General features: G+C 46.2%; 1 long non-coding RNA gene across 1 annotated transcript; it reads left to right on the top strand.

Annotated features, from left to right (window-relative positions):
- Positions 1-12,307, top strand: LOC143875713 (uncharacterized). The gene is made up of 2 exons (XR_013250177.1): positions 1-644; positions 12,006-12,307. It is a non-coding gene; the product is annotated as an uncharacterized LOC143875713 (long non-coding RNA).
- The last annotated feature ends 1,177 nt before the right edge of the window (positions 12,308-13,484 follow it).

The raw sequence follows: 13,484 nt of genomic DNA, 5'->3' as shown, positions 1-13,484 counted from the left end.
GAGTCCATTTGTGAATGGTCTTGTCTTCTCCTTGAGCCCGTTTGTGAACGGTGCCTCTTTTCTCGAGTCCATTTGTGAAGACACCCCATTTTGTTTTGTTTTAATCAACAAATAAATTAGTGTGTTAAATCCATGTGAGAACCCCCTCTATCATTGATTTATATGTTTTAGGTCATTAATATCTTGATCTGACTTTACGGATCATCAATCGGGACAAAATAAGCTAGGGTCACTTCATAGCCCGGACCCTGATTCCATTCCGAGACCCGATTTCCGTAAATCGTTAGATCAATGGCAGATCATGACCTGGGTCTAACCATCCAAAACCACCTAACCTCTCCTCTCATCCTAACCATTCAAACCTCACCTAACCTCACCTAACCTCTCCTCCCATCATAACCATCCAAACCTCACCTAACATCACCTAACCTCACCTAACATCACCTAACCTCACCTAACCTTACCTAACCTCACCTAACCTCACCTAACCTCCTATCCCATTCTCCTATAAATACCCTCTCATCTCACCAAAGAAAAGAAGAGAAGAAAAGAGGAGAGAACCCCTCTCTTAGAAAATTCAAGCCCTCTCTCTAGACCAAATCCCTCTTCTCCATAAGTTTGCATGGAATATCGTCTACAAAAAGGTATGCCTTTTGGAATTTTATTTTCTTTTCTATATTTGTAGGATTGAGTGTTGTTTTGCGTATATTTTGGTTGATGTCATGTTTAATTTCGTACTAGTTTGGCCTTGGTCATGTTCTCACTTATGCTAAATATAATTAATGTGATAGGGTCATTAGAACCTATTTGTGATGGGATTTTGAAATCATTGGCTTGTTAGGGAATTTAGATTTCTTTTGGGAAAACAATTCATTAAAAATTTTGAACATTTACAAGAAAGAAAACTTGAATTTTACGTGAATTATCAAAACCCATTTAATTTGGCTTACAAAATCTCCATCTTTCAATTGATAACAACAGCCCCCACTCCAATTTGATAACAACAGCCCCCACTCAATCTCAAGAACCCAATATCCATACCCCACCTTGCCAAGTAGATAAAAACAACCCCTTTTTCAAACATCCCATTTGAATCTAATCTCAGGCCCATTCAAGCCATTTTTCATATTCACCGTCTTTTAATCACTAAAAAAAATAAGAACTATCAAAAGAAAACATGGGGGTGCCAATATCATTCCCGTCATAGTGCTAGCTGTTAGACTTTAAACAGATTTTTCGACCTCTAAACAACAGAATCGTGGGAAATGATTAACTACAAAGTCGTAGATATTTTCGTGCCGTTTCCAACGAGTATTCGTGCTAGATCAGACGGCGAGTGGTTAAAAAGTTAAGTCCAAAATGGTTGCGGCACACCTTTAGGCATTTCCAGTTTAATGTTGCTGTCCTTTTGTTTGCAACACAAATTCGAACCTCTAAATCACAGATTTACAAACAATGGAGAACTAAAAAGTTGTAGCCCTATAAAAGATCTTTCCAACGCATGTTCGTACGTTGAATTTGGCCAAGCGGTTAAAGAGTTACGACAGTTTTAGTGGGCTGCATTTGTTAGATCTTTTAATGGTCAATGGTTTGTCGAATTTGTGCAATTGTCAAAACTTGGTTGTGTTAACGTCATTTTCCAAACCAAAATCGAAAGACATTAATCTAAAGTACATCCAACCTAAAATTAACAAAACTAAAATTCACCCATTTAAAATCCACTGATAAAAATCCGTTAAAAGCCATTAACCAAAAGACCACTAAAAATTTCAAGTGAAACTAAAACCTTCTAAATAAACAACTTTAAAAGCTACCAAACACACTAAATACCTTCAGATAATAAAAGCTTCAAGAAAACTCTAAAAGTTTCCACAAGCCCAAAAGAATTCGAGATTTCCAAGAGCTGGTGGATTCAAAATTCCTTTAGGAACCCTTAGAGCCCAATTTAGGAACACCGGTGTCGTGTCGTGTCCTAAGTTTTAGGGAGTCTTAGGTTTTAGGGAGTCCTAGAGTTAGGAGTCCAGCCTCATCACGGACGTTTGCTATGTATAGCAACCGTGCCATAGGTCTAGTTACACTAGTCACCCAATCTTTCCCTAGGACAAGCCTAGTAAACTAGGATGTAGGCAAACCTGCATTAGTCTAAGGGACCATTTGCATTTAGATGAGAATCATATAGCATCTTAGATGAAATCTTAAGATAATAAAATCCTCAACTTGAATTAAATAACTTCTCCTAAAACTGTTGAAACAGTCAATCCCGTCTAGGTCGGTGTCCTAGTTGAGTTAGGCATAAGTAGCTTAGCTTAGGTGCACCGAACTACGTCGACTCTGATCCCAGTGAGGCTTGGGTACGTAGGCAGCTTGGATGTCTGATGGCATACCACCCGCGAGTCGGCACCACAAACAAATTGTGGTGTTTTGTATATTAATTTTCTTGTAAATGCTTAATCAAATCACTTAGGACTTTCCATGAAATTAGAATTTTAGGAGAACTTTCACATAGATTGAATCCAGACAAATTAATAAATCAAGATACACATTTAGGATTCACATTGAAATTAGATCATAGGATGCATGTCACTTAGTTCGCACATTAACATAGAGTTGAATGAGCCATTTAAAATAAATTTAAAAGAGTTAGCTTTTGGAATCGAAGACCGATTATCGGGCAAGAATGGTGCATGTGGTGGATAACTCCCCATACCTTCCATTCTCGTAACCAGGTAGCGAGTCTAGATTTCTGGTTAATTACGGGTCCTAGATCCCACATCTAGGTGGCGACTCTGTCAGTCTCTTTCGTGTGGAATTCGGATTGCCTTAGTGATCCCAAGTTCACAGGAAAGATTAATTCAAATCAATAATAAAATGCACACGCCAATCGCGTGGATACGAGAGACCAAGAGAGAGAGAGCGGCGGCTCGCGCCCCACACCCCTCTCGCGGGATCAGGGTACCACAGACTCTAAGTGTTTGCAGACTTAGCTCTCATTCTAAGTGTTTGCAGACTTAGAGAACAGCAGTGGAGCACTCCGGCGCGTCCAATTTGGTGTGGAGATCAGTTCCGACCACATGGACCCGCCCTAGTGGAAACCTCCTCAAAGACCTGCCCGACCTAACCGTCCATAGCCGAAGCCGGACAGGATATGGCGCAATCGCTAAACGCCAAAACACCTACCCAGCCTGGCCGTCCACAGCCTAAGCCGGACAGGATATGGCGCAATCGCTAGGCTCCAAAAAGACTCTAAGTGTTTGCAGACTTAGCTCTCATTCTAAGTGTTTGCAGACTTAGAGAACAGCAGTTGAGCACTCCGGCGCGTCCAATTTGGTGTGGAGATCAGTTCCGACCACATGGACCCGCCCTAGTGGAAACCTCCTCAAAGACCTGCCCGGCCTGGCCGTCCATAGCCGAAGCCGGACAGGATATGACGCAATCGCTAGGTGCCAAAAAGACTCTAAGTGTTTGCAGACTTAGCTCTCATTCTAAGTGTTTGCAGACTTAGAGAACAGCAGTGGAGCACTCCGGCGCGTCCAATTTGGTGTGGAGATCAGTTCCGACCACATGGACCCGCCCTAGTGGAAACCTCCTCAAAGACCTGCCCGGCCTGGCCGTCCATAGCCGAAGCCGGACAAGATATGGCGCAATCGCTAAACGCCAAAACACCTGCCCGGCCTGGCCGTCCACAGCCTTATCCGGACAGGATATGGCGCAATCGCTAGGCGCCAAAAAGACTCTAAGTGCTTGCAAACTCGGAGACAGAAGTGGGTCATTCCGGCCAATGACATCCGGTTAACCACTCCGGCTCGGCAGAGAGATGAGGAAGAAGCACAGACGTCATAAATTCAAAAACAAGACAGCCGTACAGACAGTTAGACAAAATTCAATTTGTATTCGTATCACAAAAGTGCTCTTTTCGCCGAGCTGGCTTACAAAGATTGAGCCTCGCGGGCCATTACAAAAATTTACAAAAATTAAGGATAGGAGATCTGCCCGGCCACTCAGGCCTCCCCGTCGGCCGCCTCGTCGGTGACTGCCTCTGCAGTAAGGGCTGCAGCCTGGCCGGCCTCGGCGGTTGAAGGGGTGACCTTGGAAGCCAGAGCGACTTCCTGTTCTACCTCGTTGGGTTGGGAGGAGTCCAGTTCACCTTCTTCCTCCTCGTCCTCTTCATCCTCTGGAGGTGCATACGGGACGTCCAGTCCGTCCAGAGAGATTTCGGGGTAAGCCTTCTTAACCTGCTCAGAGCAGAGAAGGAACCCCGCCTTATAGGCTTGGAGGCCCAGGTTGAAGAACTGTGTGTCCTTCCTCTCTTCGGCCTCCCGCACTGCCACTTTCACGGCCGCCTCGATAGCCGCCTTCTCCCTCTGGTCGGCTCTCTCCCTCGCAGTTAGGAGATCCTGCACGGCTTGGTTCTTGACCCTCTGCACCTCGTCCTTCAGGCTGTTGCATTCGGCCTCTTTGACCTGGACGGCTTCACTAAGCCCGTCCTTGTCTTTTTGGAGCTGGCCCTTCTCGGACTCTATCTCTGTGAGCGTCTCAGAGAAGAGATAACTCTTCTTCGCCATATATCTAGAGTACACCTGGAGCTGATAGAGGGCGGAGGCGATCACCTCTGCACAGGTCTCCGGCACCTCTTTCTCGGCCTCCCGAATGTCGCGCGGGAGGACGCCCTGATACATCAATTCTGTGGCCACCCGGCTATCCCCGAGGCCGGTGTCCGTTTTCTGCACCGCCCAGTTTGGGCGGAAGACATTGTCGCCTTTCGCCGCCGTGGCGGCGGGGATGCCCAGGACTGGCCCGCTTTGTTGGGGCTCTGCCACCCGTGCAGACCCGGAGCTCTGCCCGGTGAGACTTGGCCGGCTCGGCTTAACTGCAAGCTTGTGTGTCGCCCGGCTGCTTTTGAGAGGGTTAGCCAGTGCGACCATCGCCGGAGTTGACTCCGGCACCTTCCTTTTCTTGCCCTTAGGTTGGGGCTGCTCATGCGTTGGGGACGCTTGGGAGCTCTGCTTGATTCTGTCCATCATGGACATCTGCTTCACCATTTATGAACGTGAAAACAGAACGGAGTTAGAAATATAAAAAAAAAAGAAGAAAAGAAAGGAACAGTTCAAAAAATAAGAGCTGGCCTAAGAACGTTTACGTACGTGCCGGCGTCGCACGGCTGATACCGAGCTCCACCAGGACGGCCTCCTCGAAGAATTCCGAGCAGTTTATTTGACCGCGCTTCAGCTCTTCTCTGATTAAAACGAAGGTCATGTAGTCGTAGCCTTTAAGGACTGACTTTCGACTAAGGCTCTTGGTGTCCGGCGTTCTCCATTCCAACGAGAACGGCCAGTGGGAGCCCTGCTCGGTGTCCCTAGCATAGAAAAACCTGTTCTTCCATGTGTGAATGGAAGTAGGTATGCCAGTGATCATTTTCACCTCGGGCCGTTGGCTGATGTAGATCCAACCGCCGTCCTTGTGCCTCTTCAGATGCGCACACATCCTGAAGACGGGCAGGGTGGGGTTCCTACGGACCCGAACTCCCAAAAGGTGCAGGAAGCCGACCAGCGTCCTCCAAGAGTTCAGCACGACCTGTGTAACCGCCAGCCCGTAATAATTCAGCACGTAAACAAGAAATGGATGTAAGGGAAGCCTGAGTCCGGCCCGTAAGGCTTCTTCGTATAGGCAGAGATCTGCACTATCGTTGCTGACCCGGTCCCCTTCAACGGCCGCCCTCAAAAGGTACCGATCAGGGATAAAGTATTTGTCCTTGACGGCCTGAAGTTTGCCCAGACCCAGATGATTCACCTCGTACAGGGCCCCGACGTTGTACTGTGGGTTGGCCTCCATCCGCGCCTCTGCTATCACCTCCACGGGTGCGCGCGGCAAGCGAGGAACTTCAACGTGTTCTTCGTCGTCACTGGTTTCTACCCGGTGCGGTCCGTCCCCACGGACCGGGATTGTGTCTAAGTCCACAATCTCTTCCTCTCCGCTCTCCTCGTCTACTACGATTATTACCTCCTCGTCCTCAACACCAGCCTCCGCAGGAGAGGCCGGCCTCGTCCTCTCCGACGCCCCTGACCCAGTACTACTACTAGTCGAACCGGACTCCTTTGAGCCGGAGTCCGACTCGGAACTGGTGCTAGACATTAAAAGGGAATAAAAGAAAAGCTAAAAGAAATTACCGAACTGAGGTGCTGACCGAAGATCTCCGGGCTTACTGATCCGAGGCGGGCAGAAATTTGACTAGCCGAGCAGTAGAGAAGGAGAGGAGAATGTGAAAAGTAAAAAATGAAGAGTAAAAACTCCGGTATATATAGGCTTGGAAGAGAGGGAAAAATCCCGCCCTTTTCCCACCAGCCGGAGTGCGCCACGTCACCTACCGCATTAAATGCGTCGCTCGCATTAAATGCGCCGCTCCGCATTAAATGCGAGGTACAAGTTCCAAAGCGCAAAGTGATGACGCCTGAAGACAAAATATATGTCCGTCCTGGCCGTCCAACGCCTTAACCGAAGCCGGACAGGATATGGCGCAATCGCTACGCGACAAAAGACTTGCCCGGCCTAGCCGCCCAGAAGGCTTAGCCGGACAGGATATGACGCGTTCGCTAGAAGACAAAATATCTGTCCGGCCTGGCCGTCCAACGCCTTAACCGAAGCCGGACAGGATATGGCGCAATCGCTACGCGACAAAAGACCTGCCCGGCCTAGCCGCCCAGAAGGCTTAGCCGGACAGGATATGACGCGTTCGCTAGAAGACAAAATATCTGTCCGGCCTGGCCGTCCAACGCCTTAACCGAAGCCGGACAGGATATGGCGCAATCGCTACGCGACAAAAGACCTGCCCGGCCTAGCCGCCCAGAAGGCTTAGCCGGACAGGATATGACGCGTTCGCTAGAAGACAAAATATATGTCCGGCCTGGCCGTCCAACGCCTTAACCGAAGCCGGACAGGATATGGCGCAATCGCTACGCGACAAAAGACCTGCCCGGCCTAGCCGCCCAGAAGGCTTAGCCGGACAGGATATGACGCATTCATTAGAAGACAAAATATCTGTCCGGCCTGGCCGTCCAACGCCTTAACCGAAGCCGGACAGGATATGGCGCAATCGCTACGCGACAAAAGACCTGCCCGGCCTAGCCGCCTAGAAGGCTTAGCCGGACAGGATATGACGCGCTCGCTAGAAGACAAAATATCTGTCCGGCCTGGCCGTCCAACGCCTTAACCGAAGCCGGACAGGATATGGCGCAATCGCTACGCGACAAAACACCTGCTCGGCCTAGCCGCCCAGAAGGCTTAGGCGGACATGATATGACCGTTCACTAGGCGACAGAGGACCTGTCCGGCCTAGGCACCCCGTCCAGGAGATCTGCCAAGCCACGACGCCCAGGAGGTTTGGCCGGCCAGATTTCTGGTTCAAATTTCGACCGGACTGGATTGCACAGGGGCTCCTGCCCGGCCGTGCTCCTTCAGGCTAAGTCTTAAGGCCGGACCAGGCCGCCCAGAGGCCCCTGGCCACCGCGGTTTTTTCTGGCCCCTGTCTGAGGCCGGCCTCAGCTGCCCAGAGGCCTCAAGGCCGGCCAGATGCTGCTTTAACCCTCTTTTTGCTTCCCCTAGCCGCTGTCACGACTCGGAGAACCAGGGGGCAACTGATGGGGTCCGGACTCAGCACTGATGGGTCCGAACTCAGCACTGATGAGGTCCGAACTCAGCAACCAATTGGCTGTTGGCACGTGGCCCTCACAGGGACCATTGCAAAGCCAACACCTGTCCCTGCTAGGTGTGACACCTGGACCAATCAGGGACTTCCACCTACCCTTCTTAGGTATGAGACCTGGTCCATACAGAGGCCACCACCTGTCCTGGACAGGTGGCTCAGAACTACCACCTGTCCAAGACAGGTGGCTCAGAATCACTATAAATAGCCTTCACTTGTGCTAAGGTGAGGGATCTGAAAATCAAAACCCTAAGCTTTTGCTCTAACTGACTTGAGTGTCGAAGCGCCCGTCCGGAGCACCACTCCGGGTTGGTCCTCTGACCCTTTCTCTTCTTGTCTGTGCCCTTGTGCAGCGCAGGACTCCCCTAGCCTTTCAGGTGTGACTTGCCAGATCAGCCCTTCAGGCCCAGATCAACCCTTCCGGCCCTACCATAACCTGTTACCAATTTTAGACCTAACAGTAGGTAAGCTGGGGTTTGGCGGGGACCCCTTCTGGTTTATTAAATAAAGAGAATGATATTACATTCATGGGCACAAGATGCCTTCCCTAACTCGGAACACGTGAGAGAGGGAGATCCAAAACTCAAGAAGGACGGACACTAAACATAAGGGATCGAATTGCTCAATACTACTCGTGAGTTACATAATCAGCAAGTTTGTTGTTAGTATGTTGGGATCTTTGAGAGCATCTTAGGTAATCAGCAAGTTTGTTGTTAGGTAATATTTCTTTGAGAGCATCTTTAGTATGCCATGATTCATTTGATTCCTCTGGGCCCTCTTATTCACTGTCCTCTTGCTCAATTGGGATCAAATTGGCAAGATGACGACCATCCAACCATGATACTTTCTTCTTCGAGCTTCTTGCCTAGGCTCTTTGTCTCTTTTCCCATCTCATCTTCAACGGGTGATTTTGAAGGGTTGATAGTAGTTTCCCTTTCATATTTATCATTGAGATGAGTTCATTCATACGTCTTTGTTGTTTTTGTATCCTCAGTTTCAATTGGATCGTCTTCACTATTTGAGGAGTATTCTGTCTCTGACAAGTGATTTTTGTCCACCCCCCCACACCCACCCCCACCCCCACCCCCACCCCCGATTCTTCTCCTTGTGTTTCTTCAATATCCATTTCAATGCTCGCCAAGGTCTTCTGTGAAGAGGCTTTGGTCAGATATCCCTCGCAATGTGTTCTCCTGAAACCTTTGTCGCCGCTTTTGTGTCTTCTTCCTAGTTTATGGTATTTTGGACATGTCTCCACATTTGCTTTGGGGCCTTCTCTTGAATTTGTGGGTTCCTATGAAAATTTCAGTACTGTGACTGAAGTCATAGCACACCGTACAACTTTTGGGGTTCCAATCATACTCTACCTTTTGTCATTGGATTCCATTTGGATCCTTGCATAATTTAGTCTTGTTCTCTCTGCCGTTTGGGTGTCCATGTAAAGGGGGCTTCCCGACAATACTTGGAAGTTTGCTGAGGCTCTGCGGGGCTTAGAGCTTGAGATGCAGGGCTGGGAACCGAACCCAAATGGTGATGGTCAAAAGCTTTAATATTTCAGGAGAGGAGTTAGGATCGTTCCACTGTAATTGTGCACTCGTGTTTCCACAATCTTATGGATTGGAGAATTTATAAAGGAAGAATCCATTTGCCAAAGTGAAGAGCTCAAGTTCTCCTTCTAGGGTCCATTCTCTGGATAGTGAATCGTTTAGTGATATAAAGTAAGGCCGTCACCCGAAGAAGTAGCCTACAAGAGAGTTTGCCCATTCTTCTTTTGCTTCATCAAAATCACTGTCCTCGAAGAATACTCCCATCTTTGTTTGTTGGTTTATTGCAGCTCGGGCTCATGGACATTGCTCTGGCTCATACTCCACCTTTTGCCATTAGATTTGACTATTGAACTCTTATACGCCTACATCACTGCTGGCTCCTGCTCTCGCCTCCACTATGTGCTAGCTCTGGCTCATGTAATCAACTGCCTAAAAGGGCAGAAATCTCTCTCTCTCTCTCTCTCTCTCTCTCTCTCTCTCTCTCTCTCTCAACACGAACAGCTTTGCATCCATCTTTCCAAAAATGGCAGAAGCCTCTCTTACTAGAGTTTTTATATGGTGGCTGACCGTCCACCAACAAAGGCAGAGAGAGAAAAAACTCTTCCCCTTAAATTTTGATCCAGGTCAGACCCACTTTTTTAACTTTTAACCTGATTCTCTCCGCCCTTTATATGTAAAGGGTGGCCACCATATAATTACTCCTCTTACTCTCTCCCTGATTTTAATCATAATAAATTTTGGAGAGTGATAAATCGACTCCCCATGTGTCTTTCTCTCTCCTCTTGGTTAGAGAGAGAAAGATGAGAGACATAGACACATGGGGAGTCGATTTATCACTGCCCTAAATTTTAGGGCAATGATATTTTCACTCCCCCTGCGGTACTTATTGGCCTCCCCTTTTAATGTGATTTGATGTCAAAAAGCATTATAAGGGCTGGGAATGCACGGGGTAGTGACAATATCATCGCCTAAATTTGATCAGTACTACAAGTCAATCATTAGTTATGGAAAAAAATATATATACTACATTGACTTTAGAACATTAGGGTGTCTATTATATGTGGGCCCTATGTTAGATGCCTGGTTGTTACATGTGGGTATCACGTAATGAGTGGGGTGAAGTTTGTAAACTTCTCATTTGTTTTCTGTCAAACTAAGGGAAATTATATTTGCGCCAAGTGTTTTGATAAACATGCGCTCCACTTGCTTGTCATCTAGCATTTAAAGGGTTTTAAGCGCTTTTTGAGAACCGTAATATTCTCTGACATCCCTTTAAAAACTACACGACAAACAAGTGGAGCGCATGTTTATCAAAAACACTTGGCGCAGATATCATTTCCCCAAACTAAACAAATAATTCTTATTATTTTTTTTATAGTTTTATGAAAGCTAAAGGCCCATCTTATAGGGTTTCTTTTTTATTTGCTTTCCATTTGCCACGTCATTTCTATTTCCTTTCCCAATCAAATCCTGAAACTAATGGATCCCTATGCTTAGGGTGAAGCAAAGAAATGAAACTGAAATGATAGCAATAAGAGGAAACTAAGAAACTACAGAGACGCAACGAGCCCCAAGCTTAGAGTGAAGGTTGGGGAACCCAGCATCTTTAGCAGCCCCTCTTGCCGTTCGAGGCATCTCTGCTTAAGATTCACAAGAATTTATAAGGTGGACGACCGTGCATGAACATGCAATCACCAAAAAAAAAAGAAGGTGGGGCCCACCTTTTCTGTTCCGTTCATTTGTTGGGCCCTGATGTATATTAGACCTGGCAAACGGGTGGGTCGGGCCGGGTCAACCCGCGGGTGCGGGTCACACGGGTCGGGTCAGGAGATGACCCGCATTTTTGCGGGTCAGAATTTTGGTGACCCGCGCGGCCCGCGGGTGGGCCGGGTCAACCCGCGGGTCACCCGCAAATTCAAACAGTTGTTTATTTTGAAAAATGTTATCACTGGATTTTGATGAGGGGGGTATGGCCGGCACCGTGGGATGATCCAAACCGTCCATTAGATGGCCCACAGCCTAAATAGGTTGTGCCCCAAAAATCATTTCAATAGGTTGATCCTAACCCTCCGATCTATAGAGGGTTAGGATCAAGTAATCAACCCTCTAACATTCAAATCGGAGGGGTGGGATCAACCTATGGTGCTAGCCACAACCTATTTATATTCTATGGTGCCAGCCATAACCTATTTAGGCAGCAAACCCTTAAAACATAGATTAGCATGACAAAATCACCATCCTTTGCATTAGAAAAAAAAGTCATCTAACTAGATTAGCATAACAAAATCACCACCCTTAAAAAAGCCAAGTGACTTGCGGGTGCCCGCGGGTTGACCCAACCCGACCCGTGTTTTTGTGGGTTGGGTCACCTGCGGGTTAGTTTTAACGGGTCACTAAAACTCAGACCCGTGCCCGCAAATTTGCGGGTGGGTCGGGTCGGGTCGACCCGCGGGCACGGGTCACTTTTGCGAGGTCTAATGTATATAGTGTGTGCACAAACATCCTTCTCCATAGGATGATCCTAAGCCTCCGATCCGTGAAGCTTTAAATATTGTGCCGTCCATTTTAAACTATCACAAATTGAAGAGTTAGGAACATCTTATGGAGAAGATTTTCTGGACACACCCTATCTACATTAGGACCCAACAAATGAACGGTTTAGATCACCCCGAAAAGTTCCCACTTTTTTTTTGGGGCTGCACGTGCATGGACTATGGAGAGGATTTCAGGGCATTGTATCTAACCGCATTTTGGATGTTTTGCAGCTGAAGAACTTCTAAGAAGAGGAGGGTTTTGGGAAACATCGTAAGAAAGGAAATTTCCTAAGGAGGGGTTCCAAAATTCAGAGAAATGGAATAGAATCCACAGCTGTGAGGAATAAGAGGGGTTTTTGAGAGTTCAAAATTTGGGTAATGGCTCTGATTAGGCAAGCCTCGTTTTCTTATTTTTTGCGTTATGTTGTTTCTGCATTCAAAGGTTTTTCCAAATCGATTGGAAACCTTGCCTCTAACCCATTTCTTTGAATAAAAGAAAAAAGAACAAATCTATTAGAAACCATTATTATGAATTTTGGGGTTTTTATTGGCCTTTAGGTTGTTGTGATTTCTGGAAGAAATGCCCATTGGGTTGGATTGTTCTATTCTTTTTTTCTTCTTCAGAGATTTCCTACAAATCTCAGTTTATAAGATCTAGAGAATTAGTTTTTATGCATAATTAGATGTTTTAATATGATTTTAGCTTCATGAACAACTTATTTTGTGTATAATTTAAGATATTTGGGTATTTTTGCTTCAAGAGTACTGCTGTATCTGTGCTCATGAAAGGAACCAAGCCATTTGATATCAAAAGAATTCCTGCATTTGGTATTGTCAATTAAGCTGATCCATAAAAGAAAAAAACTCATTTAAACACGACTCCATTATAGTCCAAGAGGTGTTTTTCCTCTATCCCTTATCTGATTCTTCTGTCGAGTTACTTTTATTAGTAGGTAAGCTGAGATTTGGCCGTGACCCCTTCCCCCTATAGGTTTATTGAATAAAGAGAACGATATTACATTCATAGGCACGAGATGCCTTCCCTAACTCGGAACACGTGAAAGAGGGAGATCCAAAACTAGAGAAAGACGAACACTAAACCTAAGAGATTTAACTGCTCAATACTCATGAGTTACATAATCAGCAAGTTTGTTGGGAGTATGTTAGGATCTTTGGGAGCATCTTAGGCAATTTTTCTTTGGAACTTTATGCCATAACTCATTCTGGGCCCTCTTCTTCACTATCCTCTTGCTCAATTGGGATCAAATTGACAAGATGACAACCATCCAACCATGATACTTTTTTCTTTCGAGCTTTGATGCGGACGGAAATCATGAAGAATAGTTTGGTTCGTTGGCGTGGAACAAGTTTATTATTTTTTAATTTGTATTTTCGTCATTTTATTTGTAATAATTTTTTAGGGCATCAAATCTTGTAATTTTAGCATGATTTTGATGTTTTTAGAAAGGTTTTTCTATTACCTATCTAAAGAGCCCAACATTACGCGATTTGGATTTGATTTGGCTAAGTTATAGGCAGTTTTAGGATGTGGTAAGTGTCTATTACGTGATTACTATTTTAGGTAAGATTTAATAAAGTTTTAGATTTTATTTATGTTATTGTAGATGGATGGCTATGATTAGTTGCTTGGGTATTAAGTTAGCTTTTAGGGTTTCTTTTATTATAGGGATAATTACATTTACACCCCCT

This window comes from Tasmannia lanceolata, unplaced genomic scaffold, assembly GCF_043159265.1.
Source record: "Tasmannia lanceolata isolate RefF3 unplaced genomic scaffold, GAP_Taslan_0.1 ptg000004l, whole genome shotgun sequence".
In the NCBI taxonomy this organism is placed as follows: domain Eukaryota; kingdom Viridiplantae; phylum Streptophyta; class Magnoliopsida; order Canellales; family Winteraceae; genus Tasmannia; species Tasmannia lanceolata.
This window is presented reverse-complemented; position numbering and strand designations above follow the sequence as displayed.